This window comes from Sus scrofa, chromosome 5 (genome assembly GCF_054392235.1).
Source record: "Sus scrofa isolate SSC_HxYL_T2T_F1_AM1 chromosome 5, Sscrofa_HxYL_maternal_Yorkshire_Landrace_v2.0, whole genome shotgun sequence".
Lineage (NCBI taxonomy): Eukaryota > Metazoa > Chordata > Mammalia > Artiodactyla > Suidae > Sus > Sus scrofa.
This window is the reverse complement of record NC_139387.1, coordinates 16,412,905-16,435,015: the sequence shown is the minus strand read 5'-3', so window position 1 is coordinate 16,435,015 and position 22,111 is coordinate 16,412,905. Positions and strand designations below refer to the sequence as shown.

Sequence of the window (22,111 nt, the reverse complement as noted above, 5' to 3'; positions counted from 1 at the left end):
AGTCAGCTTTTCCCAACACCCCGAGTCAGCTCCGGCTCTTTTGTCCTCTGTGCTTTCACGGCACTTTCAGAAACCTTGAGTTAGCATTCCTTTGCTGCCTTTTGAGGGACCCTGCATTGGTTTTTCCGCTTCTGTCTTTAGCAGAGGGAACGCTGAGCTTTGTGCATCTGCAGCACGTCCTCCGGCACAAACCACAGTTCTCTGAACATGGTGATTCCTCACTGAATGGTTGTTGCTGAGTAAGTGGAACGTCTCCTTAAACAACTTAAGATGAATAATTTTAAGAACGTTTAGAGTGGAGTTCCTGTTGTGGCTCAGGGGTTAACGAACCTGACTAGCATCCATGAGGATGCAGGTTCGATCCCTGGCCTTGCTCAGTAAGTTGGGGATCGGGTGTTACCATGAGCTGTGGTGTAGGTCACAGACGTGGCTCCAATCCTGCGTTGCTGTGACTCTGGTGTAGGCCGGCGGCTACAGCTCCGATTAGACCCCTAGCCTGGGAACCTCCATGTGGTTCCATGTGCAGGTGTGGCCCTGAAAAGACAGACCAAAAAAAGAAAAAAAAGGGGGGGGAGTTCCCGTTGTGGTGCAGTGGTTAACGAACCCGATTGGGAACCATGAGGTTGTAGGTTCAATCCCTGGCCTTGCTCAGTGGGTTAAGGATCCGGCATTCTGCTGTGGTGTAGGTTGCAGACGTGGCTGGGATCCCGAGTTGCTGTGACTGTGGCGTAGGCTGGCGGCTACAGCTCCGATTAGACCCCTAGCCTGGGAACCTCCATATGCCGCACAAGCTTCCCTAGAGAAGGCAAAAAGACAAAAAAAAAAAAAAAGAAAGAAAGAAAAAGTTTAGAGCAAACAGAAATTCTCTAATCCAGTGTTTTCAAACTTCGCCTACCCAAGAAATGCATTTTACAACAAGACCCAGTGTGTGTCTCCATACATATTTATGGGTAAGAGCAACAAAAATTTCATGAAACAATAATTATCATTACCACTGCAGTACATGACAATATGTTCCAATCTCTTCTTCTTTTAATAAACTTTTTTTTGAAGAGTTTTAGATTTACAAACTTACTGTGAGGATAGAAAGTTTCCACATACCTCATGCTCACTTTTCTCTATTATTAGTATCTTATATCAGCATGATACATTCTTCACAATGAATGGACCAATATGTATGCATTTTAAAAAATTTTTTTTGTATTTCTCCATTATTTTTTTTTCCTACTGTACAGCATGCATTTTTAACTGAAGTCCATACTTTATTCAGATTCCCTTGGTTTTCCCCCAGTGTCCTTTTTCTGTTCCAGGATTTCATGCAGGACCCCACATTACATTTAGTTGTCATCTCTCTCGAAGTACCTACCGCTGGATGTGAGAATTTCTCAGATGGTCCTTGCTGCGCTCACCAGTGTTAAGAAGTACTGGTCAGAGATTTTGTGGGCCGCCCCTCCACTGGGACTTGTCTGGCGTTTTTCTCATGGTTAGACTGGGCTGATGGGTTTAGGGGAGGAAGACCACAGAGGTAAAAGGCCATGGTCATTGCACCTTATCAAGGGGACACACTGGCGATATGACTTGTCAGTGTTGACATTGACCATGGTCACCTGGCTTGAGGTGGGGCTTGTCAGGTTTCTCTCCTGTAAAGTTCCCCTTTCTTTGCCTTTTCCGTACTGCGCTCTTTGGAGGCAAGTCACTCTGTGCAGCCTGCGCATAGGAGAGGGGAGGGGAGTTCTGCTCTAACACCTGCAGGACGGACTCTCTACATCAATTATTTGGGATTCTTCTGCGTGGGAGATTTGTCTGTCCTCCTCCCATTTCCTTATTCATTCATTTACTTCTATCAGTAGGAACTCTAGGATTCTTTTCATCTTTTGGGTTATAATTAATATTTCCATCCCTACCTTAATTATTTTGTTGCTCAGAACAACTGTGGTTGAGCTGCTCTTGCCTCTGGTATGCCCCTGACGTACCTTTATCATTTATCGTGTGGGTTTGTTTGTTCACTTGTACCTGAGCACTTTCTTCTTTTCTGGCACTAGATGATGCTCCAGAATTATCTCGTGCATTTCCTGCCACAGTCCTAGAATGAGTCTTTCTCCAAGGAGTCCTGGTTCCTTTTAGTGGAGAATGGTATTAGAAATGCAATCTGCCTGATGGGAGGGGGAGGGAGTGGGAGGGATCGGGAGCTTGGGCTTATCAGTCACAACGTAGAATAGATTTACAAGGAGATCCCGCTGAATAGCATTGAGAACTATGTCTAGATACTCATGTTGCAACAGAAGAAATGGTGGGGGAAAAACTGTAATTGTAATGTATACATGTAAGGATAACCTGACCCCCTTGCTGTACAGTGGGAAAATAAAATTTAATAAAAAAAATAAAAATAAAAAAAAAAAAAAAAAAAAAAAGAAATGCAATCTGAGCAGGAGGTGTGCTCACTGCCACTAGCACATCACTGCTTCTAGGCCCTTTCTATTGACAGAACAAGGAAATTTACATCTGGTTACTGACTGGTGACAGATGCATACCTGTAAATGCTTCCAGATGTAACCATCTGTGTCTATATTTAGCTGAACACAGATGAACTCCAGTCCATAAAGGCATATCATTCCAGCTTCCCCCCCAACTGCCTATCTGCACTCTCCCACTGCAGCCGTGAGAAACCTGGATCTTAGCATCTGTCACCCACTTACTCCCTTGCTCAGTTCCTGTGAACATGTATGGGGGTGCAGTATTGGTAAGTCAGGCTAAGGCGGGACTCAAGGAGAGTACAGAGCTTTCGTGCAGTTGCTTTTGCCTTTCGTCTTGCAGACCATTCATTTCCAGGGTTATTTAATGCCTTTCCCTACCCTCTTCAGTGAAATTTTTCATGCCTTTCATACCCTGGCCTGCCACGGAGTTCTGGTCTGGGGGCTTCCCTTCACCATCATCCAGCTTCCCCTCCCAAGTCTTACTCATTGGTTGTGACGTGGTTTTGCGGAGGCTGCCCTCCAACAGCTTTCTGGGAAACAGAAGCTACCTTGTTGCAACCATGTCTTAATTGGAGCCTTATGCTTGTTTCATACCTTCGCAGGCAGAGTAACAGTGCCCCAGTGATGTCCATATCTTAATCTGCAGAATCTGTGAATATGTTACATTACACAGCCAAAGAGGATCTGTAGATACCATTAAGCGTTGGGACCTTGAGATGGGAAAATATTTTAGACCATCCAGAGGAGCCCAGTATAAGCATATGAACCCATCAAAGCAGAGAGCTGTCTCTGGCTGCAGAGAGAGATGAAGCAGAGGTGGTAACAGAGGGATCTGAAGATGAGGGGGACTTGAAGCAGCACTGCCCGTTTCGAAGACGGGGGAAGGAAGCCGTGAGCCTAGAGTGTGGGTAGCAGCTGGAAACTGAGAAAAACCCTCTGACCCGCCGGCGGCAATGAAAGGGGGGGACCCGTGTCCCCATACCGAGAGGAACTTAATTCTGTCAACAACCTGCCTGAGGCTGGATGGGAGTCTCAGTCTGGACCCTTCAGAGAGGCACACAGCTGTGCCCACACTGTGATATCAGCCTTGCAAGACTCACGCCTGAGTAACCAGCCTAGCCCGCCCTGTTTCTGACCCCCAGAACTGAGAGATAATACACTCGTGCTATTTTAAGCTGCTAAGTTTGTGGTAATTTGTTATGGCAGCCATAAAAACTAATACACCTTGTTTGGATAGAAAATATCTAGGTTAGAAATATTTTTTCCCTCGGAACTTCAGAGATACTGCTCCACTACCTTCCAGCATCTAGTGTTGCTCTTAGGAATTTCAGTTGCCATTCTCATTTCTGGTCCTTTTGCTGCAATCTGGTTTTTTCTTCAGGATTTTCTCCTTATCCCATAAATATTCTGAAATCTCATAGTGATGTACCTTTAATTCATTCATCAGGATGGGCTGTCAGTAGACATTTTCAGTCTAGAAATTCATTGTATCCGCTTTTGCTGCATGCACATCAGCTCCAAAGTTGGTTATCGATAGCAATTTTGTCTGGGCTGAGCAGTTCCAATGATCTGGCCCGGCTAGCTGATCTAGGCTGAGCTCAGCTAGAATCACCCAGCTCGGCTCCATATTGTCCCTCATCCTCCAGCAGGGTAGCTGAGCTTGTTTGCACAGTTTGCAGTAGTTGGCAGTGGTCCCAAGAGCAAGAGTGGAAATACACAGAGCTTCTTGAAGCCTGGATCTTCTGCTGCATTCTGTTGGGTGAAGCAAGTTGCAAAGCCAGCTTAGACTCAAGGGGTGGAGCAATAGATTCCTCCTTTCCATAGAAGTATTATTTTGGCCTGCTCTTGAGACCTTTTCCTGTGTTATTTCCTTAATAATTTCCTTTCTGTCTTCTCACCTGTTGTCCCTTTGTGGACATGCTTTTAGTAAACCATTGAGCCTCCAAGGCTGATGAAATGAGTTCCTTATCTTTTCTCTCCTATTTTCTATCTCTTTGGCTTTTTTAATACTTTCTAAAAGGAATCCTCAGCTTTAATTTCCAACCTGTCTATTGATTAGTTTTCATTTCAGCTGTCATAACTTTAATTTCCGAGAGCTCTAGCTTTCTCTCTGAATGTTATTTTTGATACTACTGTGTTCATTTGTCGTGGATGCAATAATCTCTCTGGCCAGTTTAGTGCAGTGTAGTTTCACTTTAAAATTTCTTTCTGCTCCCTGAAAATTAGACTGATTCTCCGCGTTCCTCTTTATTTTCTCTTGTGGTAGGAATTTCACATTAAAAGGACTTTCTCAAAGGTCAGGAGAGTCTTAGTCATCTGTGCCTATTTAAGAATGAAGTCCCATGACACTGAACAGAAGCACTGTGCCCATGAATGGGACTTGCCACCTGGTCAGCTTTTTTTTTTTTTTTTTTTCTATCTTTTTGGGGCCGCACCCGTGGCACATGGAGGTTCCCAGGCTAGGGGTCTAATCGGAGCTGTAGCCACTGGCCTACACCACAGCTCACAGCAATGCCGGATCCTTAACCCAACTAATCGAACCGGCAACCTCATGTTTCCTAGTTGGATTCGTTTCCACTGTGCCACGACAGGAGCTCCTGGTCAGCTTTCTAATAGTTATTTAGAGAAACTATGCATCTCACTGCGGGAAACTTCCGAAACATGAGTGTGTGTGCATAGTCTTTCCTCTTGCACGCGTTGGTTTCTCCAAACTCCTTCCTACCGTGGAGCCTTTGCACATGCTGCTTCCTCTAACTGGATTATGCTCGCCTCCCCTCTCACTGTCTCCTCAATACCTACTTTACTTCAGATCTAAGCCGAAGTGTCGCTTTACCACGGATGCCTTTCTAATCCTCCAGATTTGATTTTGCACCCTTGTAGTCAGCAATGGCAACACCCTCTACCTCTCTTACTAGTACTTATCCCAAGTAAAATTTAAAACACCGTTTTATGTAAATATCTATCTCATTTCTTCCCAGCTGTGCTACAAGCCTCATGGAGGCAAAGCCCTCATCCGTGTTGCTCACTGCTGTGTCCCGAGCACCCAGCGTAGTATCTGGCATATATCCTAGCTACCCAGCGAATGTGGATTATATGATGAACAAATGAACACATATATAAAATAATTGTCCCAACTTAACATATCTTTTAGTGACATAACTGAAAACAACAACAACAAACCCTGGCAAACCCTCTTACATGATTTTTCTCATCTCTGCCTCACAAAAACACTGAAAGAGAATATTCTTATCTTGGAGTTCCCATCATGGCTCAGTGATTAACAAATCTGACTGGCATCCATGAGGACGCAGATTTGATGTCTGGCCTTGGTAAGTGGGTTAAGGATCCAGCAATATACTGAGCTGTGGTGTACGCTGCAGATGTGGCTCGGATCCTGCATTGCTGTGGCTATGGCGTAGACCGGCAGCTATAGCTCCGATTAGACCCCTAGCCTGGGAACCTCCATATGCCGTGGGTGTGGCCCTTAAAAAAAAAAAAAAAGATATTCTTATCCCAAGTAACATCCATCACAGAAAACCGCAGTCAGCCAAAAGGCTGCAGCCATTCCGTAAACAGCGCAGCTCACGGAGCTACTTTATTTTAGGGAGGAACCAGGGTTTGGCATATGCCCCTGAGATGGAAACCGTTTTTAAAAATATTCAAGCCAGAGAAAGGAGGTGCATGGCATTGGCTTGGGGAAGCTGTCTGCCCCTTTCCAACATTCGTGCCAGGGCCCTGACACTGAGGGGGCCCCTTCAAGGGCGGGAGTGTCTCAGGAATAGCAGAAAAGGGAAAATTCTCTATTGATAGATTTCACCTTACCAGGCACCAGGCCGCCTTTCCCTAAATGCCACAAATAGAATGCAAATAGGTTTAAAATAAGTTTCTTAATGACTGTGGTAAGTTTAAGAAGTAAGCAAGGCTCACTGTGTCAGCTTCAAAGGCTACACCTTAGGTGTGACCAGAAGCACATCAAAGCCTGGGACCTGCAGAGGGAGCCTCCTCACCCACCCACCCTCCCAGCCCCCTGTTGGAAAAACAAACAGTTGTTATCCAATCAAGACAAGGAACCCCGAAAATTTGACATTAAAACGAGGCAAAAGAATATTCCAGTCTGTAAGACAGCTCCAGTATCTTCTTTTAAAAGAATGGGTCTGAGAGCTGAATGAGACTGGGGAGTTCATTTCATCACCCTTTCATTCTAACAGGAAGAATCCGAGTCTCAGCGGGGTTAGGCCACTTGCCAGAGGTCCCAGAGCTAGGGAGCTTTAGAGCCTGGAGTCAAATCCAGGCCCCTGAGAAATTGTACTAAGTTATATTTAGAATAAATTTTCGTTAAGGAATTCCACTTATGCTTAAAATGTTGCAAACCCCGAGAGAACACAGGTCCCACCCTAACGGGGACGAAAAATGCTGGCTAATTTATGAAAGCATCACTTTTCCCGAGACTGTCAAGAGAGCGGAAGTTGCAAAGCTACTTAGGAAACTGCATTCCAAGGAGCCGCAGACTCCCGAAGCGGCAGGTGGCACAGCCCTCTCACCTCCGCAGGAGGATGGGAGCGAGGGAGCCGCTGTTCCAGGGGCGGGTGGGCGAGGAGATCCGCTCGGACGCTCCCCATTCTCAAAGGCCAGCGTGGCCTTCGGAGGGGCTGGGCGGCCAGGCGCGGTGGGAGGCGGCCCCGCTCACGAGGCCTGTCCCTCCGCGGGCCTCCCCTGCGTGTTCGTGGGAAAGACGAATGACACGCCAGAGGCTAGAGAGCCCCAGTGGTGGCACAGGCAGGCAGGAGGGGACAGGCACAAAGCCTCATGGCTTTCCAGGTCCTTCTCCTCAGAAAGCCAAGCCTGAAGGTGCTGGGGGAGCCGAGGCAAGCTTCTGGTCCACAGGCCCAGACAGCAATCCATTGCTCTGGGTCGGGGGTGGAAATAAGACCTCCTCCCTGGGGAAAGGAAGCCAGGCGCTGTGCGCCCAGGATGGCGAACTGGCGCCAAGCTGAAGTTGGCCACCTCTGGGGAGAGAGGATTTGACTGCTGGGCTGCTGTGCCACAAACGAGGGGCTTCAGCAACAGAAATCTGTGCTCTCACACTTCTGGAGGCCAGAGGTCAGGAATCAAGATGTGCACGGGGTTCGTTCCTTCTGGATGGAGGCTCTGGGGAAGAGCCTGTCTCTCCCGGGCCCCTCTCCCAGCTTCCCTGGGCGCCAGCAGCCAGCCTTGGGGTTCTTTGCACTGTAGCCGCGTGCCTCCGATCCTGCCTCGGCCACACGGCTGTCTTCCCTCCGTGTGTCTGTGTGTCTGTCTCCCTCTCTTTTCCCTCACACAGACGCCGGTCACTGGCTTTAGGGCCCACCCTTGTCCAGGAGACCCTCATCCTAACTCCATCTGCAAAGATCTCACTTCCAATAAAGTCCCATCCTGAGGTTTCAGGTGGACATGAATTTGGGGGAGGGGACACTCAGCCCAGTACAGAGAAGAGGAAACCCTTCCTGCCCAGGGTCACCCGCAGCCTCCCGCCAGAGTCTGGCTACCACTGAAAGAGGGGAAGAGATGCTGGAAAGGCCCCTTTCCCAAGGCCCAGGGCCGCAGGGCTGAGTCAGGCTGAGGCTGGGCCAGGGTGACAGAATAACGCCCCCTCCACCCCGACATAAAGGAAGGAACAACACTTGTAGAGCCAAGGGCATGGAGAGAGAGCCTGCTGTGGACTGAATGCGTCACCGCCCCAAATGCAGTGTCAAAGCCCCAACCCACACACACACACACACACACAGCCGTGAGGAAAGGCCATTCGAACGTAGAGAAAAGGGGCTATCGTCAGGCCAAGGGGAGAGGTCTCACCAGATACGGACCCTGTGCTGGCCCCTTGGTCTTGGACTTTAGGTTGCAGAACTATGAGAATAAATGTCTTTTGCTGAAGCCACCCAGACTGTGGTGTTTGTTAGGGCAGCCTGAGCAGACGGATGCAGAGCCCCAAAGCCCCTCTGGATCCAGGCGTGCAGGGCCTGCTGGGGGCTGAGGTGGCCGAGAGGACAATCCCCCCACCCAACCCCTGTGTGGTTCTGCTGGCTCCACAGGAAGCCCCAGGTAACAGAGCCCCCACCCCTCCCCCACCCCCGCAGGGGCATGGAGAATGTAGTGACAACAAACCCCAACCCAGAGTAACTCCCGACTGGCCTGACTCATCCCCCCCCCCCCACCGCCCCCTCCACACACAAGCGCAAGAGAGGAAGACCTCTGGGTGTAAATCCTAGCTTAATCCTAGCTGGTGGCCGCCAGGTGAAGAAGAAACAGGCAGAGGGACCTTCCTGGTGATGCGGAGGGAGGGGTGGGATGCAGGCAGGCAGGTACTCCAGCAGCGCCGTCCACCCTGAGACCCCCCACTTCACTTGGGGAGAGTTGCCTTTTCCAACGCCAGGGTCCACTTTGATGGCGCCCCACTTAGTCGTCCCTTGAACACACTTCAGAGTCAAATGAAAACCAGGAATCACGGGGCCAGTGGCGACTGGGGGGAAACAGCCCCAACCACATATATGTTTGTCCATTCTCCAGCATTTTCGATAAATATCCATTTACTCAAATCTCTTCAGACTCTCAGCTTTAGACGTCTGGCTTAATGCGAACCATTCAGCACAGCCCTGCATGAATGATGGGTGATTTATTAAGATCACTGTCAGAATCTCAAGTGCAGGCGCTGCCGGGATGGCTGAGGCCTCACGTCATGTGAAAATTTTCCAAGGAATCCAGATCGTAAAGGGCCCATCATCCCAATGATGGTTTCTGCCGTGTTTTCTTCTTCTAGTGATTTTCCTCGAAAAGGCCTGAGCTCTGAGCACAAGCGGAGCTCGTGCTACGTGCAGCAGAGCCTCCTGCCTTCAGCTCCTCTCCTTCTGCTCGTTCACGGAGGGTGAAGAGCCCAGCTGCAGCTCTTTTGAGTTATTTGAGGATGGGTAGCACATTTGGGCCAGAAGTGCTTGGACCGGCTGGTTCCAAATGATTCACATCCTTTAACTTTTCTACATCTTCAGAGGTAATACAATAACATAGACTTTAGTGCCACATGGCACTGGGTTCAAATCCCAGCCCTGCCATCTGGTAGCTTTGCAACTTTGGATAAGTTACTTAACCTCTCTGTGCCTAACACGCTGCTAGATATACATCACTTAGAGCAGTATGTCCTATAAATCCTCGCCGTTATTACCACCTAAATGTCAAACGTCTCTTTGCTGAAGCCCTGGTTGTTCTTTCCACCACAGATCTCTGAATGAGCCTCCTAGACCTGCTCTGTAAAGTGCCCCTAACTCACCAGCAGCATTCTTTACTCTTTTCTCCATGTCTGCCAGGGAGGCCATCAAAAGCCATGCTGTGTTGATCCATCTGCCTCCCCCTCTAGACTGGGAGCTTTGAAAGGGCAGTGGCTTTTCCTTGATGGATAAACAGGCCCAGCACCTCAGTAGCACAATGTCCAACTCATGGACAATGCTCACTAGTAAAAGTTCTTGGAATAAATGGATGAGGGAACGCTCTTGCTTACCTATAGAAGATGGAGAACTGACATTTATCAGACACCTAAGAAATGCTAATTAGCTGGTTTCACTTATTATCTTGTATCATGGAGTAATACTGTAAGGGACTTACCTACTAGAGGTTCACTTAGCTGATCTTTTTTTGGAGGGAGGGGCTTTACCCGCAGCATATGAAAGTTTCCAGGCTAGTGGCTGAATCAGAGCTGTAGCTGCAGGCCTGTGCCACAGCCACAGCAACGCAGGATCTGAGCTGCATCTACAACCTGCACCACAGCTCACAGCAGTGCCAGATCCTTAACCCACTGAACGAGGCCCCGAATTGAACCTGTGTGCTTATGGCTGCTGGTCTAGTTTGTTACCGCTGAGCTACAACGGGAACTCCTAGGTAGTCTTTATTAGCAAGTCAGATATAAGTGGTTTGCTTACTATTGTATGTAGCAAAATACAATGCGTATTTGGGCTCTGGAGGCAGACTGTCTTGGTTCAGAGCCAAGCTCTACACTGAGTCTATCATCTATGGAAAGTTACTTAACCTCTGGGCCTCTTTTTTTTTTTTTTTTTTTTTCATCCATTATGTCAGGATGATAACAGGACGGTAAAGATTATATTACATGTATAGTTACTACACATCAAGTGACTACTACATGGTGACTGCTCAATAAATGTTATATTAGACAGTTTTTGATATTTTTAATGAAGTAATGCATGTATTGCAATACAATTTCAATAAATAAAATGCATAGCTGACTATATATCATATGCCAGGAAGACACCCTTGAGAAGAGAAAAAAATCGAATAATCCGATGGTGAGTAGAACGTTGAACCCTGGCCATTCCACCCTGGCATGTTCTCAACCTCTGGAAGCCTCCTTTTCCTCACCAAGGAACTGAAGGTGATGGGCCATCCTCTGCTTAGTGTGGAAATGAACAGAGACTCGGAGACTGCATCCATGGAAGGAGCCACAGCAGCTCCTGGGACACGAGAGGTGCCCACGGAGCCTGGGTTGATGACATTCGTTATATTTTTAGTTTACTCGATTACTGTTTTCCAAAGAGATATTTACTCCACAACATGTAAGTTGGGAAAGTGCTTAAAAATAAACACCTGCCATTTGAGGTTGGCAGTGGCTCCCTGGAAAACCAGTGGCTGGTGTTTGGCTTGTCAGAGCACCAGGGTGACGGGCGTGGATGGTGAACCTTCGCAAACGTCTCTCAGCACCAAAGGGACAGCTTCTGGCTCAAGGTGGTAGAAGGCGCTCACTTTTTCAGCCTCTAGAGATTTCCCGCAACAAATCCTCCAGGAAAGAGATGGATGCGCTGGGAACAAGCGTTTCTCTTCCGTCTGGAGAAGATGTGTTGGTAGATGAAGCCCAGAAAAAGGTAGTCACAGCCCGGCACGTGCCACCAAGTGGGACCGTGAGCCATCTTCCCAGTGAAACTCCGGAGACCCGAAGCTGAGACTCAGCGCCGTGGATGATGGGACTGGGGACGGGGCCTGGTGGTGAGTCAGAGGTCTCTGTGTTGACCAGTCGTTCCCGTAGGCTTCACCAGCTCCCTTTCTCACTCCCAACTCACAGAGAAAAGAGCAGCGTGGACTCCAGCCCAGGCCGACGTTTCGGGAGAGCTGCTGTGCCTCAGGGCGGCTTGGCAGCTCAGAGCAGTGTCTTTTTGATCCTGGTAGTGGGCACTTCAGGCTGCCAGCTGGCTCTGTCCCTCGTCCCTACAAGGAAAGCCCACCCCTTCAAGTTCACAGAGGTCTCACTCCATGGAAAGAGGCTTCTTGCAAGCAGCTCCACAGTTGAAGGCACAAGCACTGGGTTTCTGCAACACTCAGCCTGGTCTTTGATGTCATGATTTTATCCTGAGTCAAATCACTCAGGCTCAGTTTCCTCATTTACTTATTCATTCAATAACTATATTACAGAGACCAACTATAGGTCAGGTGCTAAATGTTGAAACAGACCCAGATTCCTTACCTTCACAGAACTTTCTCATCTGTAAAAAGGAAAAAAAAAAAATGAATTGCCTGTCTTATAGGGTCACTGGATGAATCAAATAAGACTAAGTATTTGTAATGCTCAGCCTAGCGGTGGCTTATAAGGGATGTTCGATAAACCCTCTTTTTCTGACAAAAGCATTATCATCATTAAGATGAGAAGCTTCTTTTAATCAGAAAATTGAAAATGAATCCAGAGAAAGTCCGGTTACTTTCACAAATTAAAAATGGATTTGGGCATAAGCACACTTGGCTATGGCAGGCTATTTCATTTGATGGATGGAGGATAAATGATTTGGAGGTTTCTTTTCATTGAAGTCAAAATTAATCAGAGGAACCAGCGCGAGTCCACTTGACATAATGTAATTCTATTTGCAGATGGAGATGCTCTCTGTTTAATGAGCATCAGGAAGCCTATGGGTTTCGACGCTGAGGACCCTTCGCTCTTTCTGTCTTGCTCTCCCCTCACTCTCTTCCTCTCTTACCATACCCCCCAAGGCATATACCCAGCGCGCACACACACACACACACACACGTGCATACACATAGTGTGCACATGAACACACACACACACACAATTCCCAGGAGGCTAGTATGTCTTCCTCACAAGATAACGTGCCATTTTGAGCAATGGTTCTTATTTTTGCTCCTCTAATAAATGATTACTGAATGAAGAAACAGATAAATTAATGAATTAGCTCTTCTGGGCCAACTGCAGCTCTGAAACCTCCTTTTGGGGAAAAAAAAAAAGATTCCCCAGTCAAATAAATTTGGGGAACTCTGCATCCTGTAATCCTTTTGGGAGATTCATAATGCACAAGAGCATAGAAAGGTTCTGAGGAGTTTTCTAATAAAGAAACCAGTGTTTTTTTTTTTTTTGTTTGGGGTTTGTTTTTTGCTAGTGATGTGTTTATCATTGAAGCCCGAAAGTTTTTTGCCCCAGTTTTATTGAGATATAATTGACACATACATGGTGCAAGTTTAAGGTGTATGTCATGTTGAGAAGCCAGTTTAACTTTGCTGATTCAGAAACATCCCAACTTATGGGACCAAGGGTAGGTCTTTTATACTTTGTTTGTTTGCCTGTGCTGCCACATCCATGATCTGCACCAAACCTATTCTGAGAAAAACAGTTTGGGAAGGACTGCACCAGCTCGTTAGGTTGCAGCAGAGCCACACTCCCTGGACTCCAGCCGGGATCTGGCAAGTATGCAGTCATTGCTGTGCCTGAAGATAGAGCTGGTCTGCTCACCTCTGCAGGTAACTGAGGCAAGTTGCAGCCAGGCCAGCATTTAAAATTAGGCATATACACAGTGGAATACTACTCAGCCATAAAAAAGAACAAAACAGTGCCATCTGCAGCAACACGGATGGAACTAGAGATTCTCATACTAAGTGAAGTAAGTCAGAAAGAAAGACAAATACCATATAATATCACTTATAACTGGAATCTAATATCCAGCACAAATGAACATCTCCTCAGAAAAGAAAATCATGGACTTGGAGAAGAGACCTGTGGTTGCCTGATGGGAGGGGGAGGGAGTGGGAGGGATCGGGAGCTTGGGCTTATCAGACACAACCTAGAATAGATTTACAAGGAGATCCTGCTGAATAGCATTGAGAACTATGTCTAGATACTCATGTTGCAACAGAAGAAAGGGTGGGGGAAAAACTGTAATTGCAATGTATACATGTAAGGATAACCTGACCCCCTTGCTGTACAGTGGGAAAATAAAAAATAAAATAAAATAAAATAAAATTGGGCATATACACAGTGGAATACTACTCAGCCATAAAAAAGAACAAAACAGTGCCATTTGCAGCAACATGGATGGAACTAGAGATTCTCATACTAAGTGAAGTAAGTCAGAAAGAAAGACAAATATCATATAATATCACTTATATGTGGAATCTAATATACAACACTGATGAACCTATCTACAGAAAAGAACCTCATGGACATGGAGAACAGACTTAGGGTTGCCAAGGAGGAGGAGGGAATGGGATGGACTTGGAGTTTGGGTCAGTTTGCTGTATAGCAGAAATTGACAGAACACTGTAAATCGACTATAATAAAAATTTTTTTTAAATAAAATAAAATTGGGCTCTATCATAAGGGCAGAAGCGACCTCAGTAAACACAAGGCCAGAAATTGAGTGGGACGAGAAAGTACTGGAATCAGGGATTGGAAGGTGGCAGGATGCTCTCTTTCCCAACCCTTCTCTTCTCCTTACCCCAGCTTCATTCCTTCCTCTGGGCTTCCTCTCCCTTGGCACTCCAGGCCACAGAGCAGGCAGAAGTTGCCCACGGCAAAGCCCACCTCTACCCCTTAGCACCAAAGGCAGGTTTAGCTCAGCCCACGCACCTGTAGTCAGGGGGAAGGGTCACATCTTATAAGGTGGCTGTTGGACCCCTTTCCCCTCGGAGAGGAAGATGGCTAGATTTCCTGGCAACCACTTCACAAGAGACTCCCCCCCATGCTCTCTTATATCCTTTGCCCACTCAGGCTTCTAAGCCCTGGCCATGCCTTCGAAACACCTGGAAGCATTTAAAAAATATTTGTCTTGGGCTCCCCAGCGCAGATGCCAATTCAGTTGATACAGAGAGGGACGATGAAACCCACGTGTTGTAAAAGTGCCTTTGATTTTGCCAGTGTATTGCTCTAGAACTATCCATCTACTCTTGTGCCCCAGATATTTCTACCCTCTGGAGCTCTCAGTCTCTGGTTCCCCTTATCCTCTCACCTGGGTGCGCCTCTGGCGCTTCTCAACCTATTAAAATGTTTCTCATCTCTCAAGACTCAGTTTAAATGCCACCTCCTCCAGGAAGTTGTCCTGATTCTGCCTGCTTGCTGAACTCAATGAACTATTCTGTTGTTCTTCCATTGTGTCTGGCTATACTTCATTAGAAATTAATCTTTCTTTCCCACTAGATTATAAGCCACAGAAGACAAAAGACTATTTATTTTAAATAATGTTTTTCTGATTGTAAATAACATATAGTCATGTAAAATTTGGAAAATTCAGAAAACTAAAAAAAGAAGAAAATTTCCAATTCCCTAAATCAGAAATAGCTGCTTAAATTTGGGCGTGGAGTTCCCGCTGGTCTTTTTTAAAATGGGTCGTGTTCGTAAGTTTTTTCATATTTGGAGTGATATGTACTTTTTTTTGGCTATGTCCATGGCATATGGAAGTTCCTGGGCCAGGGATCGAACCTGGGCCACAGCCGTGATCCAAGACACTGCAATGACAGCACCAGATCCTTAACCTGCCGCACCACAGGAGAACGCCAGGAGTCATATATAATTTTGTACCCTGCTTTTCTTCAGTTGACTTTAGACTGAAAACATTTTCCTATGTTACTGTTTCTTCAGAAGTGTTCTTTTATACGGATGTGTCACATCCCACTGCAAAACATACTCCAGTTTATTGACTCATTTCCCCATCTTTGGATGTTATCTTCCATTTTTATTCTTGCTCTTGAGACTGACAGAGCGTGCCGGACATTTTTCATTTGTCTCTGGCAGAGCCACCGTTCAGCCTGGGCCCATGTGGACTTTGTCAAGGGGCTCCCTTGCTTTTTGGCTTTGCTTGGACTCAGAATGGGAGGTGCGGGCAGGAGTCCAGAAGCTGGGAGGAGGGTGGGGGTGGGCCATTCATTCCCCTGGGGTGGCTGTCCTGAGGCCCTGCAGGCAGCCTCCCTCTCCTTGTTCTGCCCCACCCTCCTGCCCTACTTTGGGCCTATCCAACACCCTGCCGCACTTCCTAAGTAGTTTTTGTTTGTTTGTTTGTTTGTTTGCTTTGCTCTTTTGATTAAACTGTCCTCCAGTTACTCAGTTTGAGCGTGCTGTTTCCTGACCAGACCCTGACCGATACACATGGCAGTGGACATTCTGTACCTAAATCTTCAGCTGCCCTCAATTTCCCTCCTAGAGGTTCCAGAGAAATTCTTTAAAGTGGATCAACAGATGAAAACGGGCTTATGGCACTTAATTTATATTGTCATATTGCTTTTCAAAAATCAATTATGCCAAATTACGGTCTTCCTAGTAGTGTTTGAGAATGCTGAAAATTGCCAGTTTAAATCTTCAAAATGTTGGTAAGCAAAAAGCAATTCATGCTTTAATTTGCATTTCATTGATTACAAGAGAGAAAGAATTTTTTCATGTATTGTAATTATTTTATGAATGACCATACTTAATTTCACCCACTGTCCCTCATAATATTTACTTACCTACCTACCTATAATAATCATAGTCATAACCATAAGAGTTGCAATTAGTATTATCATTATCACCAACTTGGCAATCAGATGGATAGTTGAACTATAAGATAAGCCAGAGACTAAAGATATGTTAGAAAATGAAAAAAATTAATGGCATCTGTTAAATGAGAATGCTTAGGAACCACATGTATTTTCAGTCAATGGGGTAATAATTGTATTATAAAGATAGCAGCTAATAGTTATTGAATTCGTATTATTTGCCAGGTCCTGTGCTAAGTGATTGACATTTGTTATGTCATCAAACCCTTAACATAGGATCTGATTGATCAATATATTTAATAGCCATTGAACCATTGCTAGACATTCCTTTCTTTTTTTTTAATTGAAGAATAGTTGATTTACAATGTTAATTTCAGCTGTATAGCAAAATGATTCTATTATATATATATAATATAATTTTTCACATTCTTTTCCATTATGGTTTATCAGAGGATATTGAATTGAGTTCCCTGTGCTATACAGTAGGACCTTGTTTTTGTCCATTCAATATATAATAGTTTGGGGCACTCCCATAGTGGCTCAGTGGAAATGAATCTGACTAGTATCCATGAGGACACGGGTTCCATCCCTGGCCTCTCTCCGTGGGTCAGGGATCCAGCATTGCCATGAGCTGTGGTGTAGGTTGCAGGTGTGGTTTGGATCCCCTGTTGCTGTGGCTTTGGCATAGGCTGGCAGCTGTAGCTCTGATTCAACCCCTAGCCTGGGAACTTCCATGTGCCACAGGCCCTAAAAAGCAAAAATATGTATATAAATTTATATATATATATATGTATGTATTATATATATATATATAACATATACATAAAATAGTTTGCATCTGCTAATCCCAAACTGCCAGTCCTTCCCTCTCCCACTCTCTCTTCTCCTTGGCAGCCACAAGTTTGTTTTCTATGTCTGTGAGTCTGTTTCTGTTTTGTAGATATGTTCATTTGTATCATATTTTAGATTCTATATGCAAGTGATACGCGATCTCATTTTGACTTAATTCACTTAGTATGATAATCTCTGTGTCCATCCATGTTGCTGCAAATGGCATTATTTCGTTCTTTTTTATGGCTGAGTAGTATTCCATTGTATATATGTACCACATCTTGTTTATCCATTCGTCTATTGATACGGACATATAGGTTGTTTCCATGTCTTGGCTATTGTAAATAGTGCTGCTATGAACATTAGGGTGCATGTATCTTTTCAAATTAAAGTTTTCTCTGGGAGTTCCCATCATGGCACAGTGAAAAAGAATCTGAGAATCATGAGGTTGAAAGTTCGATCCCTGGCCTTGCTCAGTGGGTTAAGGATCCAGCATTGCTGTGAGCTCTGGTATAGGTCACAGATGTGGCTTGGATCCTGCATAGTTGTGGCTGTGGTGTAGGCTGGTGGCTGTAGCTCTGATTAGATCCCTATCCTGGGAAACTCCATGCTGTGGGTGCGACCCTAAAAAGCAAAAAAAAAAAAACAAAAACAAAAAGTTTTCTCCGGGTACATGCCCAGGATTGGGATTGCTGGATCATATGGTAGCTGTATTTTTAGTTTTTAAAGGAACCTCCATACTGTTCTCCATAGTGGCTGCACCAATTTACCTTCCAACAGTGTAGGCTTCCCTTTTCTCCACATCCTCTCCAGCATTAGTTATTTGTAGACTTTTTGATGATGGATGTTCTGACTGGTGTGAGATGACACCTCATTGCAGTTTTGATTTGTATTTCTCTAATATTTAGCCATGATGAGTATCTTTTCATGTGCCTGTTGGCAATATGTGCAAACCATTTCTGAAGTCCAACAACTCCACCCCAAGTTTTATTAGCACTAGAAACCCAATCTTTCTCTCTAAAATAGATTTTTTTCTAATAAGACATGAGCTCCAACGTGATGTGCCCTATTGATGCCGTAACATCCCTAACCTTTGGTTCCAAAGTTAAGCAAAAATGGAAATGTTGAAATTCCACTAGGCAGACAAACTGTTCTTGAGTATTCTCAATCCACTTTTATAAACCCTGGGGGTTTGTAAGTTTGCATCAACATCCAATAAATTTTGAACCTTTTGCTGCTTAAAGCTAAGTGTTTGAGATATAACTCTTGGAGAGAAGAGCTTTTTAGAAAACAACCACAAAAAGTGACTTCCAACTTCTTTTTACAAGTTCTATTTTAGAACACAGTGAAGAATTTCTAGTGCAAAATGTGGCCAGTTTTGAGGAAGCAAGTGTCTCCTGGGATAAGTCCTATTGCCAGGCGAGCCTGGTGCCACTGTCATTTTGACAGTGTCCTCCCGCTGAATTCTTACCTTCTACATAGAGCATTTCTCTGCCCAAATGTTCAGCCTTTATATTTTTCCAGTCTTAGAACACCAAGATCACTTTCCTTCAGCTCACTTTCTGCAGCTCCCTTCTTTTTCCATTTGGAGGGACAGTAGCAAGAACGCAGCCAGTTTTCTCTAGGGTTTGATCTGGTTGGGGGGGAGGGGAGGGGTAGTTTTGCAGAAGAACCAAATGCTATTTCTGAGCTCTGTGGCTTTGCACAGATATTTATTTCTGTAAGAGGTTGTGTTTTATGTATTATAGTCTTAGATTTCTGCTTGTTGCTGTGGCCAGCCAAGCCTCAGTTTTAATTTCATATGACTTTGGCTGGTAATGATGAGTCTGGAAGATGAAACAGGACTCAGAGACAATTTTCCCTTCTGGCCCTGCTAAAATTGCCCCTTGCTCATTTTCAGAAAGTGCTGAAAAAAATTTTGTTTAAGGTAAAATGAAAGGCGTATGAAGAAAAGAAATGACCCAGTGGCCCAGTCCCAGCTGATCCCAGCATCATTCCATGGGTGTGTTCATCCAGATGTTAGCTTCTCCAGATGTGCAGCACTATCCGCCCCAAGGCAGACCCACCTGTGCTGAGAGCCTGGGATGTATGTGAGGTCATGAGGTCAGGCTGCTCACCCCCAAGTCACACAATTAAATGAATGGCGCTGAGCCTTCAGACTCTGGGTGTTCTCAGCCCAGCTCTTCGTCCCTATCAGGTCTGCAGATCATTCAGGCGCTGGGTTCCCGGAGGAAGGAGAAGAGACCGTGAGTCCAAGGAAACGTCTGTGATACACATTAAGTGGCCTGTGAGAGAGCCCTCGCATTTATTGGCTGAAACATGAAACGGAAACCATCTGCAGCTCGCACGGGGCCCCGCGGGCTCTCGCTTCTTCGCAGGAAGTGGACTGATGAAGGCTGGAGCGAACTCGTGAATTCAGGCAGCCCACAGGCCTGGGTGTTGCACAATGCAAAAAGCATCTGTTGGGTGGAAATCCCGGGCATTGGGATCGGAATTTATAGAGACCGATTGACTCCTAGCCTCTAGCAGGGATTCCACTCCTGCTGCTGCAGGGATAAATTTTTCCACTGAGCAAGAAGGAAGCATTCCTCATTCAATTATTTGTGGGTTTTTTTTGATGCATTTGATGCCCATTTACCAAATGCCAGTGTCCGTGTTAGGTGCTGAGGACCAAAAAGTGAGTAAGACATGGACCCTCCCTTCAAGAATCTCACTCCTAATGGGAAGAGAATGATGAATGAATGAATATAATACAGAAGAGTCAGGGCGACTAGAGAAAAGTACGTAAGGATTCAGGAGGAAACCGGCGGATGTAGCTGTCCCAGAGCACTGGTTACTTGCTGGGTTTGGCCATCAAAGATCCACTTTTCCTTCTTCTTCGTAGCACTGAAAATAATATTTCGTGTGGGTATTTATCTCACTTACACCCAGCTGGTTGTACCTGCCTCCACCGCCCAGGCGTGGGCCCTGATTGGCTGAAGCCACCATCACACCCCATGTCTCTCTGGCCAGCATCATTGGTTCAGGCCACAGGATCCAGTGCAAGTGGGTGTGATTCAGGAGGTCGTCTCTGGAGGCTTCTGGGGGAGAAATTCAATTGCTCTTTTAAGAGAATGTCTGAGAGAGGTTCCTTTTCCTGCCGGATGGCTGCTGTCTCCAGACCTCTTTGGTTCATGAGGGGGACTAGCGTTGGAATGGAGAGGACACTGCAGAAGGTAGGGGATAGAAATGACGGTCATGAGCTTTGGGGTCCTTGCCGAGCCACTGGGGCAGCTGTTTTCAGAAGTCCCTCGTGCCCCCTGTGACTCTTCAGTTAGATGGACTGATAAACCCCCACGATTATTTAAACCATCGTGGGTGAGGTTTTCTAATACTTGCACCCCAAGATAGAGAGCATTTCCTAAAAGGAGAGGGGGGTTTATGTTCATGAGAGCAGCTAACAATTGAGCACTTACCATGTGCTAAGTACTCTGCTCAACTCCTTGTGTGATTTTATTCAATCCTCACAGTTGCCCGACGGGGTGGACTCTTTTATGCTTTGAGATAAAGTAACAGAAAATCATTCAGATGTTCTCAAACAAGAAGAACCTTTATTTTTTCTCCCTCCATATCAGGAAGCTCAGAAGTAGGGCAGACTAGCATGTTGGTAGTTTGAATGGCTCAACAATGTCATTGAAAGTCTGGTTCTTCCAAGGTCGTGTCTTGGCCGGCGGTGTTCCGCAGCTTCAGCCTGGTGTCTGTAAGTGTGGATTTCTTTCTAGTGTGTGTCCTGATTTGGATTTACCAAGCTTAATGAGTCTAGATATCTATGTCTATTGTCAGTTCTGAAAAGTTATCACCCAGTATTCTAGGAATCATAGAAAATCGCCCGTGTACTAGAAGACAACCAGGGCATATGTATATGAATAAGACTACCTGTTAAAGCCTCAGTTCCTGTATTTGAAAAAAAATAGAGATATCTTGAGTTCAAATCTCAGCTCTCCAAGGCCCACTATCATCCTCTGTATCATAGAAGATATAAATACAGCCCCTACTCATTAGGATGGTGGTGATTTTCTATCTAAAGTCCTAGTGGGGACAGTGATCTCAGAGTCCATATTTCCCATGACCAGTGAGAAGCTGAGACCACAGGGCTGGGACAAAAGGCAGGCCAAAGAGAAGCAGCTGCATATTTCATTCCATCTGCTACATGTGCTGTGTGATGTACAGCAAAAATGGCCTGATTAGATTGATTTGGGCTTTGAGATAGAACTTCCCTGGCAACACACACAGTCGGCCACCTTACCTCCTGCCTGGAAACCCTCAGGGTGGGATCAGGTAGCCTACCGTGAGCTTCCTGAGCAGCAGAAATCAGAGGGCAGCATTGAGCACTTCTGTGTGCCAGAGAGCCTACGATATCTCCATAGGAAAAAGATGTGCTCCTGCCCGCAGGTGGATTTCAGTCAAATGAATTAAGAAGACACAAAAACTGCTCATTTTATGAACTGCAGTAGGTGATAAGATGAAGGGATTTGTATGGTGTCCAAGGAGAGTACAGAGGAAGTTTACTCTAGACTCTCAGGGGGCCTCAAAAAAGTCTTGGGAGAAGAAGATGCCAAGGCTAGGTCTTCAAGGATGGCTAAGAATTAGCCAGACTCTTTTTTTTTTTTTGAGGATGTCCTTCTAAAAAGGGAGCTAAAGTTGCAAAAATGACATGATACATACTTAGAACTACAAGCAGTTCGGTACGACTAGAAAATAACAGCAAGCATGAAGGGGGGGGACAAGGAAGTAACCAGAAATCATGGCTTGGAGGTCCCTCTATGGAACATTTGAGAACTTCCACTTTATACCTGGGAGCAATGATTCCGAAAAATGTCACATGTACCAAAAATCATCAGAGGAACACAGATCTCTGATTCGGAAGCTTTGAGAAGGAATCTGAGAATTTTCATTTTTAATGTTTTTCCAGAAGGCTGCGATACTACTGGTCCAGGGACCACCCTTTGGGAACCACCACTCTGGAAAGACCTCAGACAGGAAGTGATGTG

The 22,111-nt window shown here is 45.7% G+C and overlaps 1 long non-coding RNA gene across 2 annotated transcripts in view; it reads left to right on the top strand.

Annotated features, from left to right (window-relative positions):
- The window catches only part of LOC106507478 (uncharacterized), a 232,755-nt gene that overhangs the window by 169,471 nt on the left and 41,173 nt on the right, over positions 1–22,111 (top strand). Inside the window, exon 3 of one of the 2 annotated variants that reach the window (XR_014803153.1) lies at positions 142–239. The exons of the other annotated variant lie outside the window; for it this stretch is intronic. This is a non-coding gene — a long non-coding RNA (uncharacterized LOC106507478). The remainder of the gene's footprint in view (positions 1–141; positions 240–22,111) is intronic. 2 annotated transcript variants of the gene reach the window in all.